The sequence below is a fragment of the Anser anser genome (assembly GCF_964211835.1).
Source record: "Anser anser genome assembly, chromosome: 6".
Lineage (NCBI taxonomy): Eukaryota > Metazoa > Chordata > Aves > Anseriformes > Anatidae > Anser > Anser anser.
Window position 1 is genome coordinate 37,783,972 of NC_139726.1, and position 26,128 is coordinate 37,810,099.

The window sequence follows — 26,128 nt, forward strand, 5'->3', positions numbered from 1 at the left end:
GGAATATAATGTGCCTATGCCTCCAACATTATTATTCCTCATTATACAACCTTACCTTTTTACTTGTAATAGTTTCCTAGTCTATTAAAATTGATTCTACACTACAAACATAGGATACCCACACAAAATATTATCTTTAGATTTGAACAATGAAATAAATAAAAATTAATGTTAAGAGATACTTCCTTATCCACTTTTTCTTGGGCTTCTCTCTTCCAAGAGATGAAAAGTTACTCTTCCAGAAATCACACCTCAAAATGAAGATCAGTAAAAAAAAAAAAAAAAAATACTTGTGCAAGAAACTTTGGAAGGTTCTCCATTACAGTGGCCTCCTTAAGGGAAGCTTTGAGATCTTTTCTGAAAAAGCCTAACTTCTCCTGTTAAAATTCTTCATTTTTAAGACTTGAATAGCTTCATTAACCTAAATATGTTCAATATTTGAATGGATAATAAAATTCTCATCAACACATTGGTACCATGGAACAATGGTGTCTGTTCTGTATAATCTCCATTAGAACTGCACATACAAAGCACAAATATTCCAAATTACTTAAAAAAACAGATATTCTCATCCATCATGTGAAATCTCAAGAATTTAATTGATAGTCACCCTAAATAAAAAAAAAGAGTGATATCCAAGGCAGTTATGGCAGTCCTAAAGCTAAAACATTTCAAGTTCTGAGCACCTCACTTGCAGGACTAGTAACAACTCACCTCATTTATTGCCTGTAGTGCAATTATGTGCAATCATATCTGCTATCCACTGCCTAAATTGCCTACAGGAACTAATAAACAGTAGTCTCACCTTGCTGCTGATCAACTGGTACTCAAGGTACATGAAGCATCACTGAGAAATAAGCATGAGGAAACAAATCTGTACTTGACAATAATATGTTCTGAGGAAAAAAAACCCAATCCTTTGACTAAAAGACAACAACTTTAACTGTCATGTTTGAATGTTATATAACTTCTCACTGCAGAAGCGTTTGAAAAATGTGCCTTTGAATCACTGCAGAAGTGGCATTCAGCAGATCTGCTGATTATCCACAGTTTTTAATGAACCTGTAGCATATTTGCAAAAGAGAGGATATTAACCTTGGTGTTCTGGTTAAGTTCCACCTTAGGTAAATAAAGTTCACCTGCTGTGATTCAACTTCCCACATAGTTGGCAATAGATAAACCTATCTTCACTTCTCTCCAAATACACTTCATGCAGTGTCATAGTGGCAGAGATGACTGCATATCAGCTGTACAGTGTTAAATGTACAGTAATATTTGTTCCAAGGAGGAATCTGCTGATGGACCAGAAACTCATTACACTTATCACACAAACACTGTGTCAGAGCATATAGTTGCAGAGATACGTATAAACTGTGTTTAACAGCATGCAAGAGGTATAGGGGAAGATTAAGACTTTATACACATGTGCTTCTGGCTTTATTGTTATACTGGCAACACATAGTGCAGAAATATTTGTCAGACACTGCTGAGCAACATAGGATGCATGATGCAGCTTAAATTAGAGGTGAAAGTCCAAAACAGCTTTCAAAGCTTCAGGATAAAAACAACCAATAGCCCATGAAGTGCCATTAAACACCCCTCTCCCAATTTGGATTCATGTAGCATGCTAACTTTGGCTTCAGTTCAGAAAGTTGCTTAAGGATGCAGCTAGCTTGAATCCTTTAAACGGCATGCTGATTTGAGACTACATGCACGCATATACTGGGGTACAGTGACAGAGCCACAGAAGTTACTTAGGATCTTAATTCTTATTTTTTCTCTGTAGTGCAAAACCATAGACTTGTGTGTACACAGCTGAATGATTTTTATTTTTATTTTTAAAGACCCAGCAGCTTTATTACTCCACCATCTTATTGCCTGTGAACATTTTTTTTTTTTTTTTGCATAGTCCTGTGGTACATTTTCCATAATTCTTCCCATGACCTCTCATCAACATGGTCTTTCGTTATAGGTACAAATCCTTGTTCCTATGTTACAGACAACATAGCTTCCATGCACCACCATTCCATGAATAATGGAAAAAGGGGAAAAGGCTGAAGGTAAATTTACTATGGGATTAGTTTGCTCTTTCCTTAGTAATTAGCTGATAAACAAAAGAGGATGATTTTATCGATAATATTTTTTTTCCTTCCTTTTATTACACAATATCTTGTATTACTTGTATAAGTATTACTACTTATATGAATAAAATACTCAAGGAAAAGAACAAGTTCCACTTCCATTTGACTCTTCTTGGACCACTTTAACACCTCACAAAGACCTAAAGCTACCCAGGAAAAGCCTCCCTAAAACTGGGGAATTACTTAATGACAAGAATTATTTCATATATTGAATTTACCCTCTACATACAATACCCATACTAACGAGCCAACAGGCGTATTTTCCCTGGATATAATAGCCCAGGGATATTATCCTCTACCTGGAGGAGAGGCAGGGAGAAGAGGGGACAGCTCCTGAAGGACAAGAGACTGAAAGGAACTATTAATCCTTGACTACAAAGGCTGAGATTTTAAAAAAAAAAAAAAAACAAAAAACACACTTATCTCTCAGGGCCTGTTGATAACATAGCTATGCTTGTAAGCCTTGCATTTTACTTAAGAACGTCATATGAGAAGATCTTTATTCTTAAAAAGCAACTATTTTGTAAATATTTGTTCAGGTCACTAAACTCACTGTTATCTACCCTTTCTGAATAACTGGTAGCTGATAAGCTTGGATGGACCAGGTGAAGAAAAACGGAAGCAATAAGAAATTTGTAATGCTAAGCCCAGAATAAGAAAGCCTGAGCTGCTGAATTCCTGGACAGATGGCAAGAGAAAGTTGGTGAATGGGTGTGAATTTTCAGAACCCCAACATCGGCAATACAAGGAAAGCATCCCAAGCTTGGGTGCATGCAGCATGCATCCCTCTAAGATTGGCCTGTCAGGAAAACCAGGACACATGGGCTAAAAATAAGAGAGAAATTGTGGCTCACTGGCACTCTACACATATCACAGTAAACAGAATGATTGCCAAGGTTTCTCCTCTCTCTGTTTTAGGCATATGCAGCTGGCACTGATGTGTTGTTCTCATGCACCAAAGGCAGCAGATGGAATGAATTACATATTTCAACAGCCCTTGACATCACATCAAACACCTTGGCTTTTAGTTTTAGAAGAGTAACTCTTGGGACTCTTTTCAGACTACACCATCCAAATAAGTCATACACAGTTATTTCCTTCTCTATAGGACAATATAGCCATGCCATATGTTGCAGACTTGCCAGTCTTGCATAGTAAAACTGTGCAACAGTAGCAAAAGAAAGCATTATAATTGATGGTTTTTAGCTAAGACATAACCACTGAACAGTGTATTTATTATAGGTAGCCTTTGCAACAAAGGGCTTTACAGTTTCCGTCATATGACAGAAAAGATGGGGAGTTAAGCATTTTTCTAAGGAAAATAAAGAAATTTCAAGTCTTCAATGTTCAAAACAGCTACATTGAGCTATGTTAAGTCATCTGCATTTAACAAACATTCTTAATTTCTTGTAATTTATTCCTTAAATTTCAAAGTTATGTCTCCCTCAGCAAGTCCACCTCTGTCACAAGTGGGGGCCCTTCCGCTGCGTGATGCTGATTGCAGTGACAGGTTGGGGGCAGTGTCTGGCACAGCTGAACATGCCCCACAGCACATCTTCATGGAAAAAAATCTCTATACACATAAAGCTTAGCTGAATGCCTGTTTCTGAATCAGATCACAGGGACTCTGAACTTATGTCTGCAACTGTAATGCTACATACAAGCTGGACAAGGAATAACACCCCACAAGCCTGCTCCAACACCTGACCTCCATCACTTGCTTGCTTTCCTCTCCCAGAGTGATTGTCAGACAGACCAGAGGAGTCACTGTTATTATTCACTCTACATATGCATCTGAACCATCTCTGTGTCCTTTCCCCACCAAACCCCTAAAATTACGTGCTTCTGCTAGACTGGGAGACCAGCTGGAGACTGCTTCAACATAACAGACTGGAAGCTTCAGCACAGAGCAGATGGTAAGAGCAAGCTCTGAGAAGGGGCAAGCAGGGAAACACCATGTCTGCTCAGGGCCAGGAAAACATCTCATCTAATTCCTCTGAAAACTTCCAAGTGATTAAGGTGATGAGTTTTCCTGTTCTTAGAAGCTTGCAGGCCTTCCATCTTTCTGGAGCAAGTTATCAACAGCCTCTGCTTTTATGTTACCAATCATTTCTTCCAGTCTCAGGATTTTGGCGGATCAAGCAAACGTACTTTGTTATGACCTTGATTCCCTCCACTTTTGCTGAAGTGTGATCAATGGTGGCTATTCTGCTGTTTTCAGATAACGAATAGCTTCTAAGTCTTCCAGGCTATATCAGACCCATACCCTCCTATAGCTTTTTAGCTGGAAATTCTGCATGTACAAGTGACTTTGATCACAGCCAGCTCAATACTTCTTTGAAATACATTACCTAGTAGCTACTAACACTCGTGTCAATCTCTTAACCATACTCTGTATTCTCTTTCCTCCTTTCAAATATTAATATCACCATTTTCCCAAAGGGAAGTTTACTTGCATTCAACCACTTACTATTTTAGTAATCCTAAAGCTGAGTTTAAATCTTTTTTAATTTTCATTTAGCAGGAAAACACTTGAGCTGCAATACAGATTTTTCTCCTGTGTGCACCTTTTTCCTCCAAAACTTTTTTTTTTAAGTTAATTTTTCTTGGGAGAAGATATCCTTCTACCTCATTTTCCTCAGTTTTAAAAAAGTTTCAATATCTACACCTTGGAAAATATATTCCTAAGAATTTTCTCTTGCTTCAGGGTCTGCCATGTTAATGGTTCAGAGTGAATTGATAATCTGTTACAGATCCCTATGTAATATTGGGTGTTTTCATGTTCTTACCTCCATCCAAAGTGTACTCTTTTCTCCACCTTTAAGATACTTACTCGCTTTGCCTCTTCCCAATTTTTCCATGTATTGGAAGTTTAGCTTTCTGCCCAGTTTCTTTCTTTTTTTTTTTTTTTTTTTTTAAAGCAGAGGGGACTGCTGTGAGAGACAGGATTGTTCTGACAAAGATGAACTACTTCAATTCATCTCTGTTGTCCACTATCCTAATCTTTCAATTGCTTTAAATCAGCCACTCTAAGTGAACAGACTAAAACAGCTTCCAGAAAAAGAATGAGAACATAAAGCCCAGCCCAGATATATCAAAAAGGTGGAAAGAAAATGGATTGCTAAGTAAAAGCAAAGTAAAACATCAACTCAGCTTACAAAAGCAGACAGAAACCAGCAAGATGTAGGCAAAATACATCACAATTGAAACTACATAAGATGGAATGAGATTGGAGTTCTCAGTCTGTATATTCAGAGTCGCTTTAGGAAAGTGTGCCAGGCAAAGTACTTACTTGTTGTCATCAACACTGCTTCAAAATAAACTGATGTTAGCCTTCATGCTCGGTACCACGCTTATCTAATGTATTTGCTAATTCTATGTAGTTCATAACATGATGCAGTTAAGACATAATTGAAATAGAAAAAAATCAACTGTCACAGTCTTTAATTTAAATAGTAGATATGACAGTGTATCCTGTTCCTTTTATAGGAGTCAAGCACAGATACACTTTTCTTTGCCATTGATCAACTAAATCACCAGCTGTTTATGCAGAATTGCTGGCAACCTTGGAAGTGCAATTTGTCTTCCTAAGCTCTATGAACTTGATTCACCCATTTGTTTAAGAGCACAGCAAGCTAACAATATGTATGTTTTTCTCATTAGTACATAAAAATGCTCAAGAAACAGTCCCTAACCATGCAAAACTTCTACTGGAGAAAATTCTACCTGCTGAAGAGTTAAAGGATGAACTCCACAAGTTCATCACAAGTAGCATCTATATGAAATGAACATCTTAAATTGCTAGAATAAACAAATCTTTCAGCTCACTGCCTAGCTCAATTTGTACTGCCTAAGGTCTAACACTTGAAGCTTATTATAGGCAAATTTTAAAAGTTGTACCAAGTCCATACAGGTGTGCACACATGCAGGAAAAAATGTGTCTCTTTCCCCCACAGTTTTACTTTTTTTTTTTTTGGCACCTTTTTGTTATCAGCACTTTATCCTCAAGAGCAGGGACAACCCTTTTAAGTTAATTGCAACTTCTCAGTGATGGTGAACAACAAGCATGCTACTTTTAGGTGTATAAAGCACTCAGATTCACATGTAGAAAATTATCACTAACAGGTTTACAACTAATACTGACAGGACCAGGAGAAGTGTAATATACTGGAGGTCAGACATCAACCCATGCAGACTAGTGTTCTTATGCGCACCCTGTATATTCTAACTTTTGGAGTTTGTGACAAGCATATATTAGCCATTTAGAAGTGTCTCACCCTTCTTCTTTTATAGCTTGAAGCTCTGATCCTGAAGGCACAGTCCATGAGGCCTATGCAATCATGTTCTTTTTCTAACCTGACATTACAAACACATAACTGGTCTTTTAAGAAGATCTTTCAGAATGTTATGGAATAGTCACTTCCCCTTTTTATGAGTCCTTGAGATCTACGCCACTGTCCAGAAAGCTTAAGTCAGACAAAAAAAATTCTTAAAAGATGCTTAAAAGCTATTACAGCTTACTATCATGGTCTTGCGCAGCTGAGTAAAACTACAGAAGTCTTTACGTACCACAGACATTTTGATATGCAACAATCCATGACATGGACATCACATTCACTACTTTCACATAAGAGTGTAGTTTCAGTTTTCTGTGCATTTCAAAAAGCAAGTTAATAAGGACCTACGAGGGGTAGGTCCTGCCTAACAAATTTGACTTCCTTTTATGAAAAGATCACCCATCTAGTCGATCAAGGGAAATGATGTGATCTTTTTGGACTTCAGCAAAGCTTTTGACATGGTTTCCCATAGGATCCTACTGGACAAAATGTCCAGCATACAACTAAACAAAAACATCATACGATGGGTGAGCACCTGGCTGATGGGCAGGGCTCAAAGGGTTGTGGTAAATGGGGCCACATCAGGCTGGCAGATGGTCACGAGTGGGGTCCCTCAAAGCTCCATTTTAGGGCCAGTCCTCTTCAGTGTTTTCATAAATGATTTGGATGTAGGACTAGAAGGTGTTCTGAGCAAATTCGACGACGACACCAAACTTGGAGGAGTTGTGGACTTGACTGAGGGTAGAAAGGCGTTGCAGAGAGATCTGGACAGATTGGAGAGCTGGGTGATCACCAACCACATGAAGTTTAACAAGAGCAAGCACCGGGTCCTGCACCTGGGATGGGGCAACCCTGGCTATCCGTACAGACTGGGCGACGAGACGCTGGACAGCAGCCCCGCAGAGAGGGATCTGCGGGTTGTGGTTGGTAGCACACTGAATATGAGCCAGCAGTGTGCCCTGGCAGCCAGGAGGGCCAACTGTACCCTGGGATGCATCAAGCACGGCATCGCTAGTCGGTCGAGGGAAGTGATTGTCCCGCTCTACTCTGCACTGGTGCAGCCTCACCTCGAGTACTGTGTGCAGTTCTGGGCACCACAGTACAAAGAGGATGTAAAACTGTTGGAGAGTGTCCATCCAGAGGAGGGCTGGTGAAGGGCCTAGAGGGGATAACGTATGAGGAGCGGCTGAGGTCACTGGGCCTGTTCAGCCTGGAGAAGAGGAGGCTGAGGGGGGACCTCATCACAGTCTACAGCTTCCTCACGAGGGAGAGTGGAGAGGCAGGCACTGACCTATTTTCTGTAATCACCAGTGATAGGACCTGCGGGAATGGTGTCAAGCTGAGGCAGGGGAGGTTTAGGCTGGACATCAGGAAGAGGTTCTTCACCAAGAGGGTGGTCACACACTGGAACAGGCTCCCCAGTGAAGTAGTTACTGCACCAAGCCTGTCTGAATTTAAGAAGCGATTGGACTGTGCACTTAATCACATGGTCTAAAATTTTGGGTAGACCTGTGTGGTGCCAAGAGTTGGACTCGATGATCCTTATGGGTCCCTTCCAACTCAGGATATTCTATGATTCTATGATAAGTCATCTTGGAAATATTGATCACAGTTTTCCACCAATTTTTGCTAACAGTCCATTCTCAAGTTACTTACATCAAAACTTATTAGTTCAGCATATATTGGCTATATGTTTGCTATCACATCCTATCTGGAAGCCAGGTTTCCCTCTATCTGAAACAAAAGCAAACTTATTTTAACACCTCACACTTTCATACAAGATACTCATTAACAAAATTTGCCCAGGCACAATCAGATCACATCTGGTAACTTGTCTAGACTTAGTTGAACAGTCATGACCATGCACTAAGATTAAAATCCTCATATTTTAAGGATATGTCACAAGTGTTCCCACTGTAACAGATCTCCAGTGCAGTATTTTACAACAGAGTGGATCACAACCTCAGAAGAAACATGTATGCAGCAGAGAGAATGCATATGCACAGAGTCGAGCACATGGTACCTGTCTTTTTCAAGCTGATTATTCTGATGCATTCTGACAGAAGCTACATCTAAGCTGTATCATTTTCAAAGGCTCTCTGACCGCGTGAAAGTCAACAGATGTGGCAATGGAATAACAGTTGGAAAGACTGAAAAACCAGGCATAGAACAGCAACTGTTAAGTTCAATTTTTCTCTCCCTGCTATGACACACAAACACACAGTAGACACCAAGTAAAGCCTCCTCCTGTAAACCCAACTCTTTGGAGAAGGAATGAGAACAGCAGGGAAAAGGCAAAAAGGAAGGAGTAGCAGGAATACATCATTCTGTCTATAAAACGAAGTAGGAAGGAAGCATGTGCCAGAGCCAGCAACCTATCATGAACTATGTGATAGAAAACAAACAGTGGGGAAATTGAGACATTTTAAAGACACTTGCAAAGATAATTTACAGTTACAATAGTGATCCAGAGCACTGAAAAATTATAGCTGTCAAATGACTAATTGGTGATGAACACCAAATGACTGAGTGAAGCTGTTTGACAATAACTGTCAGCATGATCACAAACAAAATACCAGCTACGTACCCAACAGTCCCACCCAGCATATTAATAAGAGAGCTGGTACAATCCTTCAAACTACGCTGCATAACTGAGGCCCAAGCCAGTGAGGTCAAGTGACAAGTGATTTCATTTCCAATTAAAGCTCTTGTAATCGTGCATTAGCAGGTACCTTTTAGTTGCAGCACTCACAGGTATAAACCAAACCAGTTTCTTACAAATAAAAACAATCTATTCTAACCATACAAAGGACTTGCATCTGAATCTGCACAAACTGTTTCCTCCCAAGATTACAAATGAAAATAATTTGTGCCTAAGAGTCCTTTTTAGAAATCTGTTATGATTTTAATCAAATTCACTCACCCCCAAATACTACTACATGAAACTAATCACTTGCTTTGTAAGTTTGCAGAGACGCTACAGAAGTTCCAACAGCTATTGGAAAAATGGTGCAGCCTCTGACTTTTTAATAAAGTTGCTGCAGCCGAGGTTTACTATAAATTGATGATTTAGCTGGATTTGATGTTAATATGCAGCTTGATATATTATTCATGAGACTCAGTCACAGACCTAATTAGAAACATGACATGAAAAGCTTTTGAGTCCACAATCTGGATTCTCCCTGACATGAAAGATTTGACATGTGAATAAATTTTCACTTACTGAGAGAAGAGAGATAAATGACCTTTTACATCTAAATGTAAAAGTGTCATGTTGGAGATGCATCACTTGCCTTCCTGAGATTTTGGGAAAAACGGGAGCAGTATCCATTTTGATATAAGAGAAGCCCTTCAGAAACTTGAAGTATTTACAACACCACCCATCTCTACGTGCTTGCAAAATGTCTGTTCCATTCTCCTGTCCAGTCACAGACAGGAAATAAAAACATATAATCCTCTGCCAGACAAACTTTTCAGGAGCTTCATTAAAATGGCCTAGAAACAGGCCTCCTTCACACAGCTAAGCAAAGCTATGTTGTAACTACACAGCCCTAAGTACCTGCCTATACGAGTTTGTGTAATGTCAGCTTTCCAGGCTTAATTGATGATTAATCTTAGAGAATTGTTACTTAACTCTTTTGGTCAGAAATACCATGTTAGCGAAATTAGTAAGAATAGATTCAGACAACAGCAGAAGGGAGCTGCTGTTCAATTAATGATACTGACTAGCAGTGGTCAATAAGTATACCTAGGAAAGTGTTAATAACACTTCATATTAGGGGACTATTTTGTGCAGTGAGTTAGTTCAGTAATAATTTTTTTCTTGGGGCATATGACAAAACCCAACTTGCTATAACACTAAGTGAAGTTGGTATGGTAGCATAACCCTTAATTATTTGCCTTCCTAAGGACTACCTTTTTTTTTTTTTTTTTAAATCAGGACTGACTTTAAGAGCCCATTTTCCCACTCTTGCCTATTTCAGTGCATATCAATGAGTATAGGATGCCAAATATTGTTTTGAGAAATATTATTGCTGTTAAGAAGTGATTTATTTTTTGCAAATTTGGGTTAATTATTTCTTACCTTGGTACATAGAAGTTTGATAATTTAATTTCTACTATAATTCTTTAAATCCTCTATTCATATGCTAGGTATTATCTTATGCAGAATGAGACCAAGTCTCAGATATAGAAAAAAAATGAAGGTATCACTGGATACATTCGAAATAAATATGGTCTGCCAGGCATAGAGAGAGTATGATGAGAATATGATGAGAAACACTTTCTTCAGTTTACAAAACAAACCACCATGATATACTAATTAGCTGACAACATGGAAGAAAGTACTTTAAAAAGAGAAATTAAATTTAGACAGAAATTAGCGTCTGAAACTTGCAATCTCTCTCTCTCTATATATATTCCTAGCCAACATTGATCTGAACCTGGTAAAGCCAAAGGATAACCCAACATAATCAAGGCTTCTGAGTCCATGAAAACAATCTGAAGTGGCATATAAGCAACTGAAAGCTTTTTCTAGACTTGACAACATTGAGAAATACAACAGCACAGAGCAAGAAAAGTCATTATTAATAAACACAGCCAACAGATTGTAGTCAGATGTCTTTGTATGAGGGCAATACTGAAGGAGATTAGAAGGAAGAGGTCAGAATGTACTAGTTTCCAAAATTAATAATTAATTAACATTTCATTTGAGATCTATTATGAAAAAGTCAGAAGAGGAATAGAGTAATTCTTAACATCAATGATCTCAGTGTCCTGATTTGTACAGGATCAGCTCCTAAGCCATCTGTAAGATTTACATTCACAACCAAACTCGCTTCACTTACCTCAAGTTGTTTATGGTTTTCCAGCTTGCAGGAAACAAACACTGTGACAAGGATAAAGGACTATTTACTTCTGAGTTATTTTAAAATAGTATTATGTTTTAGACTTATTGCCAAATAGCTTCTGTTGGTGGTACCATTCATTGCACTCCAAACGCACCAAACAGCAAAAAGCGCCAACTGAGTAGAAGCTACAAGCAAGCAGTCACTGTCTCAAAATATAACTGTGCCACCTGGCCTTTTGAAATTTGTAGCTGTTTCTAACAAAGCACTAACTAATGCTTTTCATAATCTGCCATTGTTCAGCAATACGTTCATTTTCATCTCTAGTGAAAACTTTTTCAATCAATGTAATTCACATTCCAGAAGAAAACATGGAAAAGATTAGAGGTAGCTGATTTTTTGATTTATAAATCAGATTAAAGCTTCAACCACTGTTGTAGAGATTACTAGTATGTTCATGGTCCAGATAAATAGTTAAACAAATTGAAACCCCATATTTATAAAGATAAATAGCTTAACTAAAGAAAGATCATGAAAACAAAAAGAACACAAAGCAAATCAAAGAGCACAGTCTTGACAACATAAGCCTTATGAGCCCAATTTCAAAGTCTGTCATTTAGCTATAACATATTCACCAAATGTAACTCCCCCAAAGGACATAACTCTTCATAAGTCTTACTAAAGATAAAATGAGCAACTCACACCCTTGACATTGTCATTGACAGAAAATATACCTCAATGTGCCAGTGTTCAGATGTGTATTTATTCTAGAGAGGGAGCTCTTCTCTTACCGTACATGAAAGAGCAGATCCTTTATATTCTCAGCTGAGCTGACACTCCATTGGTTAAAGCTAGGGAAGGAAAAAAAATAAAAACATTTTAGGAAAGGGATTTTCACAAGTTTTCTTAGCCTGATATGTTTATACAGGACTTACAAGAAATAATCACAAGACAAAGGTTTAATTACGACGGAGGTTGCCTATGTTATGGCTATTTCAAATTAAATCTAAAAAACTAACTGCTGATGCCAATGTACCATAAGTCATTACACTAGAAGAATATGGCAAAGATGAGGCAGAGTCTGGTGCTTTTCTATTTCTTTCTCCCAGTAGCCCGTTATTCTCTTAACAGAGAATTAGGAAGTGAAAGAGAGCTAAGAAGGTCAGACATGTAGTACGATGAGCCTGCCCTATCAGAAAAAGTTTTCTACCTCTGCTCCTATACATGTTTTTGGGTTTCCTTTTTTTCCCCCCCCTCTACTTCTTCTACACTTCTATGCTTGAGTGGTACAAGACAGTCAAACCTCAGGATACAATATTGACATCAAGGCTTTTATCAGAAGCACAGTTTGTACCTGCAGTAATCAAATACATATTCCTGCTGATGGAGCGTGATGCTGTAGCACAGTGCTTGGAGATTGTATATTTTTAAAATTACTAACAACTAGGCATTTTCAAGGAAAGAAGGATTCCTACAGTAGTCCTATCAAATACAAGAACAATATTTTTTACTGTATTTCATAAACAGTATGATAATAAGATAACAGCATAGTCAGTAGGAATGCAACCATTTCACATTTTCATAGTGACTAAGTAGTGGATAAGCCTAAAACCATAATATGTCATTACTATTTTTAGAAGTGGCAGGACTGATAACTCAAAGTTATACAGTAAATAAAGCATGTAAACACTGGTTAAAACAAAAAGTAAGTTTTGCCTGTAGCATTGTGATGACAAATGCAAGTAAGAATATTTCAGACCTACTGACTAATGAATGAATGTGATTAATCCATTAGTAGTTTCTACACTTTCAAATCCCATCTAGTGCAGTAATTAATAGATGCTTAATAAGATGCCACATGTAGTCTCACTCAAATTCACCCCAGCACCCGCTACTAATTTCTCATTCCCCATGTAGTGATCTCTTTCAAAAAACAGCAATATACTCAAGTCAATAGGACTACCCATTCTGTAAAAGGAAAGAATCTAGACTAAAGATGTAAAGTACCTGTTTAATAAACCAAGCAAAGTCTGGGAGAGATTCCTGAATACAGTCAGCTCTAATGGAGACATTAAGTTAAACAGTGAAAGGAATAACTGCTATCAAATAACATTGATCTATTGTAAAGAAAATGTAATCTATTTACAGAACAAGCATAACAGCAACTAAGCTCAGTGTTTGATTTAAAAACAAATAGTATCAGTGTTTTAACTGAAGTATTCTATCTTTCTTTGAGACGGTAACAGTAATATTGTTAGAAGATTTATATTTTTGGCTTTCTAGTTCTGCTTTTCAGATAGCTACTATGGTCACCTGTAACAATCCAGCTAGTTATTAAGGAAGCAATCAACGTTCAGAGAGGTACAAAAGTCATTCCTCTCTCCTTCCTCTGCTAAGGAAACACGAAACATTCCAGATAAGAATTTAGGGATGCAAGTAATTTAACAGTTCAAGTCAGTGTTTTGTGAAGAAGTTTTAGTTTGGAAATTATGAACTGAACAAGCTACTGAGAAAATTCAGACTTTTAGATGCAGATTTAACATCACTCCCCTAAGATGATGCATTCTGCTACAAAGTAAGCCATTTAAATAAATGGGTTCCAGTCTCCCCTTTTCCAGATTTCTATTGTTTAATCTTGTAATTTAACAGCAATCTGATTTACCAGTTTAGTGAAAAAAAGCTTCTACAGCAAATTATTCTAATCTCTTGTTAACAGTTTGCTTATATTTAAACACACCATTTCCCTGATTACCAGATGTAACCAAGATTCCCAGAAGTGCTTATATCTAGGAATTTTTACTAGAATTATCAGTCAACATCAACACAGTATCTGCTGCAGAATGCATACTAGGCATTTCAATATGATAACATCACCCCAGACTGCATTTGCCTTTAATTTATTCAAATCAATTTAATCCCAAAGCTTTTATACCGCAGAAGTAGAATACGCTCCCTTGCACATACTTAAATGATAATGTTATATTTGACTTCAGAGTACTATATTAAACACTTGTATATCATGATATATCAGGCTTTCATCTGTGATCATTTTCCTTTCATGTTAATACTTCTTTCAACACACAGCAGCATTCACGTATGGCTCAGGCTCTCATAAAGCTGAGCTTGGCAGGAACTAAGGGTAATACAGCGAGGTCGCAGCCATCTGTCAGCACAACTAGCCATACATTCAAACAACAAAACAAAAGCAATTAGAAGTCATTGGCCTAGTTACTGCTAAGACCAGAAGAAAATAACTAGCAAATACGACACCCAGGAAACAAGTTTGTTGGACACAGGGCTAGTTCCTCATTCTCCTGTAATGTGCCTTTGAGAAGCAATATTGGGTTTCAAGAGCTGTCTTTCAGTGACTGGAGTTTGCCAGAGACCATGTCAAACACTCACCATAGTCTACTTGAGTTATCAGTTCATAACCTCAAGTTTCTAAGTTGCGATAGCTCATGAGACATTTCCTATGATCAGTCATTCAGATATATCCACGAAGACGATCCAGAGATTTACTGAGGACATGGAATGGTTCAGAAAGAAAACTAAAGAACTAGGCAGAAACACCTAGTTTGGACCACCATTTGTGCTTTTATTGCATTCTAATTAACCATCTCATGGCCACTGCAAGATACAGTTAGTAGTCCATTCAGGTTTTTCAACCTTATCACTGAAAGCATGAAATTCTTCCTTTTTTTTTTCATCCCAGGTGAATCATATATGCTTAATATTTGAAAACACTTTCTTGGTTGATCAGAATAAAGGTATATTTAAGCATAGTCACAAGCATTTTATAAATACATAAAATTCCCATCAATTACTAGATTAATTCCCAAGTTCATTTTTTGTCTTCTGCTCTTGCAGAATATAAATTAAGGCAACAATAACTGTTATTACTTGTAACACAGAGTGACCCTATCTCACTACAGTGCAATAATAAAGCAAATACTACCTAAGGGATGAAGAGTGCATCCCCCAGTATCTTCCACAATGATGAAAACTAAACATTTCAAGGACTTGAGCAATTAATTTTTTTAATAGGAAAGAAAAGAAAAATAAAAGAAAAAGCTTGGAAGAAGTCACGAATTCTAGCTCAAATACAGAGCTCACTAAGGGCTTCTAGATAAAGCTAAAGACACACACGCACTGTCACCTTATCAGCCTATGAGCAGTATCCCTCCTGAACAGAGATTTAGATCAGCTGGCTTAATGACAGGGAGGGTGAATACCGTGACCAATTTTAACTGTATTTTCTATAAAGAAGAACACTGTCTTTGTTCTAGACAGCACCATCCTAACATATGCTCTTTTATATATACTTATCGTACCATTTAGGTATCTTGACTACAGAATTAACAGAGCTAAGGTCTATTTAGTATCACTTGACAGTGAATCTTCAGATCAGAGATAGAAATCCAAGTACTTAAGCAATTAACTGGAAGAGAATAGGAAGATGATTTTTATTTTACAGGAAGGATTAAGTGGGAAGTAATAGAAGTTAGCTTTCTATAGAGGCAGCTCCCAACTAACAAACTCTGAAGATAGCACCACAAGCTAAAAACAAATATGAAATCTGGTTGCGTTGCATGCCACCAATAGCATGTGAAACTGCTATAGCAAAATATCATGGAGACTATTTCTTCTCTTGTTTCTCTGAGTTCCAGAGAAAACCTTGCTTAAAGCCTGGCTTGCCCCATAGGTAGTTACAGTAATGCGAACAACACTGACCAACAGAAATGACTGCAATCATGCTACTACAATCTTCTACTGCAGAGAAGGGCAATCATGCAGATGAGTTTCCTGTCAAATTGCTATCTAATTTTAGTAATGTCCATCCAGCCTGGATATCATTACTTTGTATTTTTGTTTTTAAGTCATCACAGAACTGATAGCTGCAAGTAGAAAAGAAAGAAACAATGAGAATGGTCCTTGGGTAATAAGGAAAAGAAAACTCCTGGGCTGTGAGGAACTAGAAATAGCAGATACTACCTCTATCAGCTGTATTTTTTTTTCTTCTCCACCAGTGCCCATTCCAGGCATCCTGTTACTGTGATTTAGGATTTTGCAGGCTCAAATACAGGGGGCAGCAAATTTAAGAGGCCTACAAGAAATAAACCTTACCAGACCTTTCCCACCCTCCCCAACATAAAGTTTAAAGTATAAAATGAGAAGGACTACAAAATTTTTGTAAGCCTAATTTTAGAACAATACAGTATTAGCTGTAGATTCAAAAACGCAAGGGAGAATGTTTCTGTCAAAACAGATGCTCCGTATCTGTCTCTTTAAAGGGGAGAGACATGGAGAAGCAGCAGGGAATGCTCCTGAAAGTGTCTTTTAACACCAAGTAAAGAGACAAGTTAGCCATCTGAAAAGCAAAGAACAATTTCTTTTACAGATCATAAGATGTATTAAGCAGGGCTACATCCTTGGGTTTCTGTTCTTGACCAGCAGCAATGTACTTACTTGTGGTCATGAGGACAGTAATTGCTCTTGGATGTTTTTGAGACAGTTTCTAAACAGAATAGGGGGAGACTGTATTAAATACACTTGATCACATCTTTTATGAAACCTGCACATGTAACTATAAAACAAGACTATGTAGTTGCTGTCCTAAATGCAACATTTTCCAACAGAAGAGGCATGCAAACCCTCCATCAGAGATACACTCTCAAAGGAACACATTTCTTCCTGAGATACCATACACTTTTTAAATTCTAGCTTTTGCAAGCTTTAACATTACAATCAGACTATCCAGGCTTTTTGTTATATAACTAGGTTTGTAATCAAAGAAAAAAAAAATCAAAAGGAATGAATCTCAGTTGGGACAAGTCCTGTTTTCTGTAGCATTAGAACCTCAAATGCAACCCGGGAAGGTAAAAGCTTGTGGTTGAAAGGTGTCCTGAAGATGCACACCAGCAGCTAAGGGCTAGATGTTTCAGCTGTTAGGACACCTGCAGGCGGTGACAGTTACTTGGCAACAGTGCAGAGCACAAGGGAGGTCAGAGGCAAGAGCTCTTGGTGTTTCCACCAGCACCTAGGCCAGTTAAATACCCACCCACCCACACCCGGCTGGAAGACTCATGCTCCCTCCCTACCCATTCTCTCACCATAGTACCTCCAAGTTTCACATCCCCAAGCCCTCAGCCAGGCAACCAGAGGACTTCCCACCTCCACAGGCATTAACAACCTGCACCAAGTGAGATGCTGATGTTAATTAACAGGTGGGCATCTCCCTATCCAAGGCAGGTACGGGCTCCTGACAGCCTGGAGAATGTTTCAGTTCAGAAGTGCAGAAGAACAACAGGAAGAGAAATATTACAGCTTTTCCAAATAATTTTAAACTAGTCAAAGAGATATTAAGTTACAGAAAGACTATGAGCGTGGAAGTCAGGAAGAAAAATTGGAAGATGACAACAGGAAGCATGGCAAAGAAGTGTGGCAAGGATAAAGGATTCAAAGACAGATAAGAGGGGATTATAATCTTCGTAAGCTGATGAGGGAAAATGACAAGGATGTGCACATTCGAGTTCACCATCCTGACTTGCATGCCTTCATCCCACTTCTCATAAATCCAATATGATTCACTTCCTGGAACAGCTTCCAGGTCTCCATCCCCAGACCCACCTCCTCTCCAGCACTCCCCACCTGAAGAGAGAGCTGCAGACATATCAGGGACTCCCTTCGTAGCCAGCAGCATTCAAGGCAGCCAGAGAGCATCAAGAAAGTGGCAGCATGCAGCGTCCAGGAAAAAACGTTTTTAGGAAATAGGAAGAAGGAAATATTGATTAAAGGTCACATCTATTCTGAGTTTTATGCTTTCAGCTGCATGTTCCTTTCCTACTAAAAGAAGCACCTGAGAAAAGCTTGCCAAAAAAAAAAAAAAAAAAGAAAAGAATGGGGTGGGGGTGGGTGGAAGCCATCATAACAAAAATATATTCCTATATAAGAAGAGAAGCTGATTCAGTTGTCACCAGACTACAGAGAGTGGTTTCATTACTGAAGAACAAGATATAACTTCTCCCCCTACACTTAGGCATTGTAATAATAAAAGGACCCTGTAAAACCACTGCAGTAAATTAGGAAGTTAGAAAAAATACACAGGGCACAGGTTAATGGCATTTATACATATTTTTGGGAAGAAGAACAATTACAAATTGCATCTCAGCACATGCCCAATACTTAGTATAACCTTAAACACTAATAAATTCAAACACAACAGATCACTGATGCTCCTACCTACTACTTTCCATGCACAGCAAAGGGCAGCAGCAAGTACAGCTCTGTTTTCCTGTGGCTGTTAACACTGCACTGCAGTTAGTCCAGCCACACCAGCACTAGAGTGGCTCCAGGTTATACAGCCAGTGCCTGAGACAGGCATGGAAGTGCATTGCCTCCCAGGTAAGGACAGCTCAGTACTCTCCTGCAACTTCTCTACCTTCACAGGGAAGAAAACAAGTAGTACCAATATCCATGCCTCTTAAAACCTTCACTTAACAGATTAGAAGAGCTGACAGCTACAGACTCCTCAAAAAGCCTGTTAATAAGATGCACCCCACACTCCCAGGACCGGCCAGCCCCAGCTGCCCCTCATCTCCTTTTGTCACCTCCAGCTAGCACCCCACACCTAATCAGGTTCTGCTCTGTCCCAGGGCACAGCACATGCTTGAAGAAACAATTTCTAGAATTAGAGTTTTCTTCTTAAATTCCTTTAGTCTATGAGTTGTGATGGTAGTTTTTTGTTGTTTTGGTTTGCTTTTTTGTTTGTTTGTTTGGTTTTGCTGAGAAGTAAAAGAGGAGAAATTTACCCGTCTTAATCCTCTTCTGCAAGCCAGCCTACTTCTCTATCTCTGAGATAACCGTGAGCATAGCAAAAACCTTCTTAAAATCTAGTCCTGCTTGTCCAGGATCAGTAGCCAGATTCCCTCTCAACCCACTGAATGAAGCTGTGACCTTGAGACTGTACATTTGCCACACAGGAACACTTGCACAAGGTATAAATGCTTCCTTTGCACCAGCTCTGCTTCTGCACTGTGGTGCCCATACATTCAAAATAATGACATTTCTTACCACGAGATACAGAGCTGCACTTAAGCACCTAACAAATATGAATGTGCACTAGAGTATATAACTGAAATTCTGCCTCTAGACAGCTTCCTCCCCAAAAGATTTTTATCTATAAAAATGATATGTGGTTCCTACACACCTGGGGAAGATTTTTTTTTTTTAAAAAAAAAGGGAAACCAAATTCCATATTAAAATGCTTGATGAGCTAGATGAATGTTATTATCTACCATCTTGCAATTTATCTTTTGAATTTTATTGGCAGTGGTGGTGTCTACAAGACAGCAGAGACACAATCAGACACAAGCATGGTACATACACCCTGATTTCTTCACTTTCTATATAAGGTTTTGCGATTTCCATTGTGAAAGTAATAAACTGACACTTTTGTGTAGCTATGTGAATAAATGCTCATTTTTTTGTTAGTTAAAGCATAATATTGCTGCCCAGAGAGCAACAACATACTGGCCAGAAATGTGCTCATCTATTTGTAATACTGACAAGTAAGGCTGCAATCCTTTGTTGTGCAGGTGACTGAGCCCTGGCACAGGCTGCTCAGAGGTCATACAGTCTCCTCCTTGGAGATCTTCCGAAGCTGCCTGAACATGGTCCTGGGCACCCCTGTTCTGGGTGGCCTTGGTACAGCAGGGGTTGGGCCAGCTCTCTCCAGAGGTCCCCTCTAGCCTCAGGCATTTTAAAAAGTGATTCTGTAAAAGGAGAGCAGAATGGGCAGCAGCATTGTTTACTCATACTTCTGTTACGTGGAAATCTTGTGTTTTTGTTTTGTTTTGTTTTTATGTGTTAAACGCTTGTAATGTTGAAGTTTTCTTCTCAGAAAATAAAGGGAGAAATAATAGGGCAAATTCAGTCACCTGAAGTCATGTATGACAGTTTGTAGAGGTAAATCAAAGACACAAGAAAAGCTTTTCTGTGTGAAGACTGTCAGAGAAAATTAAGAGAGATATTGACAAGAGTATCAACACAGTAGAAATGAAAATTATCTGCACCGTAATGGAGGCTATACAAAATCCGGCTCTGTATCAAGAGAATACAATTCATATTTCTGTGGCTAGATACCATGTATTGAGATCTTATTAAAATATATAATTCAGCATTCCTAACTGCATTCTGAGCCAGACTCAAAAGGAGGTGGGGACACCAGAAAAAGAAGGATTTTTCAAAAATATCATTAGTATATTAGTGAAGGTATTAAACCCTACATTTAGTAAAAATTTGGCTGCGGTACACTTTCAGAAGCACTATTGTGGCCCTGGAAGAAGTCCTCTCCCAGTCTCTAGTTAGCAGACCAGGCAATATGATGCAGAGCAGGGCCTGTCCCCAGCAGAGGTGCCTGCTGGCCACGCTCCCAGGCCAGGTGGTAGCATGGCCCTGGCTGGGAGGCTGCCTTTGCTGCTCCCCAGCACCAAGCAGTTGGGGACACCAGTCAGAAATAGGTGGCTGATTTTTTTTGGTAATAGTGGTGGAAAGGGCCACATTTCTATTTCCAAAGTGCAAAAGCAAAAGAAACAAGGTTTGTGACAGTAGTGACTTCAAAGCATGCTGCAATTTCATCTGCCACGCTGAAGGAAAAAATGGGATCGAAGAAACAGAAGGAGCAGGGAAACACAGAGCTACAGAGCAGTCTAGAGAATAAAACAAGGCTTGAATAGCCTGAAAACATATAGTCTCACAGCTTGTTAAGCACATATCCAGAAAAGAAATGCTTGGAATCAGTTTGTGTTGTTGTTTGCTTATTTTTAATTTTCTGGCCTCATGATAACTAAATGATGCAATCCATCTTTTTTTTTTTCCTCTTATCTAAGACAATCTAGATTGTCACCTTTTTTTTTTTTCTGTGTGTGTGTGTGCTCTACACTGTGATAGTTAAACTACTTATCATACAACAAAAATCCTTATGCGCTCTGCTTGCATTGACAAAACCTGTGGCAGCTGAGTTGTGATCATTGTGTGCCCCTAAAAGCCTCCAGCCAGTTTGACATGGATTGGCAATATCTGACTTCGAAGGACTGGTGGTAACGAGGGGTGGAGGAATCAATTCTTCATTGCTCAGTAAGAAGGAAAATAGAAGTACTGAGCTGGGTCTAGACTACTTCTGCCGCTATGGATTTACTGCACATTGTGATACAATTATCTATAGGCAGGAATTGTGCTTGCTGATGAAAAACAGCAGCAGAGGGCTGAGTAAACCACCTCTAGTGCTGAAGGACAATGGATTAACCATTGCAAGGATTTCACTCCACGATAGGGTAAATAAACAAATTGCAGGTAAAATAAATCTACACACATCTGTGTTGAGAGAATCTGACTGACTTGGCGTATGCATGTTGTGTGCATAAGAATCTCTAACCAAACACTGAATTCTAATTGACTTTCACAAGTCAATTCATAGTGGATTTCACAAAGGCAGTTGTCAATGCTCTATGGTTGAACAGCTTACTGAATTAGGAGGAAGTCACTCGCTATTCTGAGCAGCCTGCATTCTACAAGTTCTGGTGAAACAGCTAAAAATCCCATGAAATATGACTTAGCAGGAAAAGGGTTTATAAAAATTCCATTGTAAATAGGAGTACATTGTTCTGATCTTCCTGTCATTGTTCTATGAAATTAGGATGACTTTTATAAATAATGAGTAAGTGATTTTTTGTTTATTGAACATAAATGATTTTTTTTCTTTACAAATGGCCTCATGGATTAAACACTGTTTATATATTTTAGAAAGCTGTGGTAGAGCTGTAAAGAATTCTGCTTAAATCACCATAAGTGATGGATAAATTGCCTCTGTTTAAATCACATCTAGCTCTTAAGACAGGAATTCTGTGAGAAGAGGCTAACTACAAATTTTCAGATTTGGAATACTCTGGAGGTGTGAATAATACATGAACATTTTAATGCTTATCTACTGCTGAGGACCCAGCTCACCTACTAGTGTTTAGGGTTATTTGGCAGGACATCCAGCTCAGCGGCTTGCTTCATTCAGTAGTTGTTTCCAAGCACGTTAAAGAACACCAGCTGTGATGGTCATTTTTTAATCCCCCTGTCTCCACAGTTAAATTATTTAAACAAATAATATAGGTTTGAGACAAGATGAAGAAAATATGTTTAAAGAAGTTCTCAAAATGGCTAGGTGACACATAAATGGCCAGTGATATAGTGGAGGTCAAACTGGGTGATACAAATGTTAGCTTTTTGCTATGCAAGCATGAGTCTGTCACTCAGAAAATTCGTTATCAGGGAAGAAAGAAATTCCATAAAGGAAAGAAGAACTTATAACAGTGCAAACTGGCACAGTTCATTTTGCAAGTCAGTATAGCCTTGAATCATTTTTCTCTATTTCATATTGGATGCTCTCATTTGTGCTGTCTTTCCACTAACTCATCCACAAACGGTGTAGATCCTGCACAGTTTACATCAACTAATCCCTCAGGCTTAGGAATACTGCAGAGAACGATACACATCACAGATCCCTTTATCCTTTCATGATATACATCTTTGATATGCATTATTATGACACACAATAAACCTCACTTTAGTGTAGTCACGCAGATAGAGCACATGTCATCAGTCACTGAAAAGTGGGCCTGCGGGTATTTAAGGCTGAGTAGGTGGGTGTTTTATTTATGACATGAATATGACAACTCTTTTAATGTAGAAGCTGAATGCAGTAAATGCTGTTCCACCACTAACAATTGTATGCTTTTATATAACGCAAAGGCAAAATAATATTTTTTCTACAGTATTTGTTTTTAAAAATAATCCTCTATATTTTACTGAGTAACTTGCTGGAAACTGAAAGCCATGAAGACTTTTTCAAATATTTTCTTTGAGGAGGTCCAACAACATGGTTAATATCCTTTAACTATTTTCTCCATGTAAGATTTCATTCAATTTTTTGCTATCCAATCTCATCCAATTTGTTTTCATCAGGTACCAGCTTGCTGTCCAGCAAGCCAATCTCATTCCATATTGATTTGTGGTGAGACAAAAGGATAGAAGAAAGCAAAAAGAAAAGAAAAAGAACGGTAGCCAAAAAAAAAAAAAAAAAGAGAAGCACCTTGACCTCTATTCCTTCCATTCTGTGGCAGTCTAGCTAGTCTGAAAAAATAAGTGCAGTGCTATATTTGTAAGGAATTCCTCTGACAGAACTGGTACAAATTTATTTGTGCCCCCACCTCCATACGATAGCTGCTTGCTAGGTTCGGTTAGTTAATGTTGTGTGACAGCAGTTATGAGTCAGCAGAAAATAATTTTTAGTGCACACTTGAAAAATCCACACGATCAATAGCTAGGGGAAGAACGCAAATGTGTAGTGTGTTTGTTTGCCTCTCCTTTATAAAGTACCTCATTACTGATCCCCTCTGAGCTCAAACATTCAGACCACAAGTATTTTCAAAATGGTTTGAGCCTGTGTCGTATCTGTTTATACACTGTCAGTAAAATGCTGTTGCTGTACTAAGGATGAATGATTTTCAACACCGTTCTTATAGAATATCTCTGCAAAAATAAAGTCTCTGATCATCTGAGATACTGAAATGCTCAGACTGTCTCAGCTCTTGAGGGTAGCTATGTTACAACATGTCAGAAACATGTTTAACACTTGAGGGCTCATAACAAGCACCGTTTGGAATCAGTGGAAATATGTAATGGGATAACAGAGAGCTATGGTATGAGAGCTAAGATAACCAGACATCCTCATTACAATTGCAAGTAACTTATGCACAGAAAGTCTAATGTGGACAGAAATTGAAACAATTCTCTTGGGTATAGTTCACTTTAGCAAAAGATCATTTAGCAGAAAGATACATTGTCAGGAGTCAGCTCTTTTCTCCTTCTGTTGTGTGAGCTATGTCAGTCTTCTGTTGAACAGCCGTCCATCCAAACAGCTTTCCAGACAGAACTTCCTAAGGTGGTGAAAATCTGTACCTGATTTATAGATCACAAAACCAGTCTGACTCAGCTTTGAAGCTGACCTGACAATATTTGTCAGTGCATGGAAGCAAGCTACAGAGCAGCACTAAACCAATAGAAACATTGCTGAGAAACACCAGTGCTGTTCTCGCCTGTGGGATGCTGCTGAACATTGCCAAAAAAGTAACAGACCAGAAAATGGGGACCACGAGCAAATAGGAAACCCGTAGTTTAAATTGTTCATATTTGTTCAAAGCAATCAAAATATCTCCTGGCAGGCCTAAAATACAGTGCATTGGCAAGCAAAATAAAGGTTTAGCCATCTTTTTTCCTGCAAACACATAACTTATATCACCATGTGATATTAAAAACATGAAAGAAACAAAGCTTCTTTAGCATATGGTAGTCAAACTTTAGTTTACCTCTTTTTTTTTTTTTTTATAAATTACACAATTAGCTAAGATTTCAAACAGGAAATGAAGCTTAATAGACTGTCAAAGAAACAGTTTGATGACTTCTGGTCCATTTCTTCTCCCATTGCATACAAGGTAGAAAATGTTATGCACTATTGGAGTAGAATTTCATTCTTCCCTTTGAGGAAAACAGAAAATAACTTGAGTAATATTTAAAAGTTAATGTTCCCTTTATTCTAAGCCATCACATGGAAATGCGAGGGTTTGTTGTTTGTCTGTTTAAAACAAAACAAAACAACAACAACAAAAAAACGAACAACAACAACAAAAACACTATTTTTTACTTTCCATAGGAAGAGAGACAAGAAAAGTGAAGAATAGAGTGGGAAGAACTATCAACCTAGAACTGGAAATACTTACCATTATCTATGTAATCTCATATTCATTATATGCAAATATGTTAGCAATCCATCAGCTCAGAGATCTGCACACATTTAAAACATGACAGCTTTAATTTCACTACCATAAATTCAAAGCTATGTTCCCAAATGCAGCTCGTGTCCATAGTGTAAAAAATGAAGTGAATGAAAAAACAACCTTTTTTTCCTGATATTTTAAGTCACATTATTCATAGACCAGAACGTTTATTTGGGGAGGAGAGGTTGCTGGTTATCCCAACCCACCTCTTTAGGGACTGAAATAAAACTCCTGAGGATGGCCAAGAACAACACAAACAAATAATATGAAGTGATTCGGACTCTGGAGAGTACACTTTCAATGTCCTTTCCCCTTTGGTACAGCTTTGCTACAGTAGCTGGCAGACAAGGTTACTGATTTATTGCTATTGACAGGAAAATGCTGGTTCCATAGTCCTGCAGCATAAACATGCTAAATCTACCAATTCTACAGGCATTCCCTGAAGACAACAAGGGATGAGTGGTCTGGTCAAGAAATCTACATTTAATTAGCCATTTTCTTTATTCTGCTGCTCTGCTTAGGAAAAACAGACTGTCAAACCTTTCTGCATATTCTGAGGGGTATCTTCATGTCTCAGTAAGCAGGTATCTTGAAATATATGGATCTGTCAGGGGGTGAAAGAAAGGAATCATCCTTCTACAGTTTTCTACCCTCATTATCTTTATTTTGAGGATGAGAAGCAAGAACATCTCTGTCACTGAACAGTAAGCCTGCACAAACACATAACAAATATGTGATGTTCTCACTCTTGAAACTGGAATAGAAAGAGTGCCTTTCAGATATACTAGCCTATTTATCTGTACAAGGAAAATAAATATTTTAGATTCACGTTACACCTTCTGGAAATCTCAGAGCACCATCTGTTTTTAAGCAAACAATTGCAATTCATAAAGTAATATGCCTACAGTGATTTACAAAGAATG

General features: G+C 38.3%; 1 long non-coding RNA gene across 3 annotated transcripts in view; it reads right to left on the reverse strand.

The window, feature by feature from the left end:
* LOC310901988 overlaps positions 1-19,404 on the reverse strand; it is a 34,642-nt gene extending 15,238 nt beyond the window's left edge. For all 3 annotated transcript variants that reach the window (XR_014586360.1, XR_014586361.1, XR_014586362.1), the window contains exons 1-3: positions 18,565-19,404; positions 12,117-12,176; positions 11,326-11,366 (exon numbers count right to left, since the gene is read on the reverse strand). This is a non-coding gene — a long non-coding RNA (uncharacterized lncRNA). The remainder of the gene's footprint in view (positions 1-11,325; positions 11,367-12,116; positions 12,177-18,564) is intronic.
* Between the last annotated feature and the right edge of the window lie 6,724 nt (positions 19,405-26,128).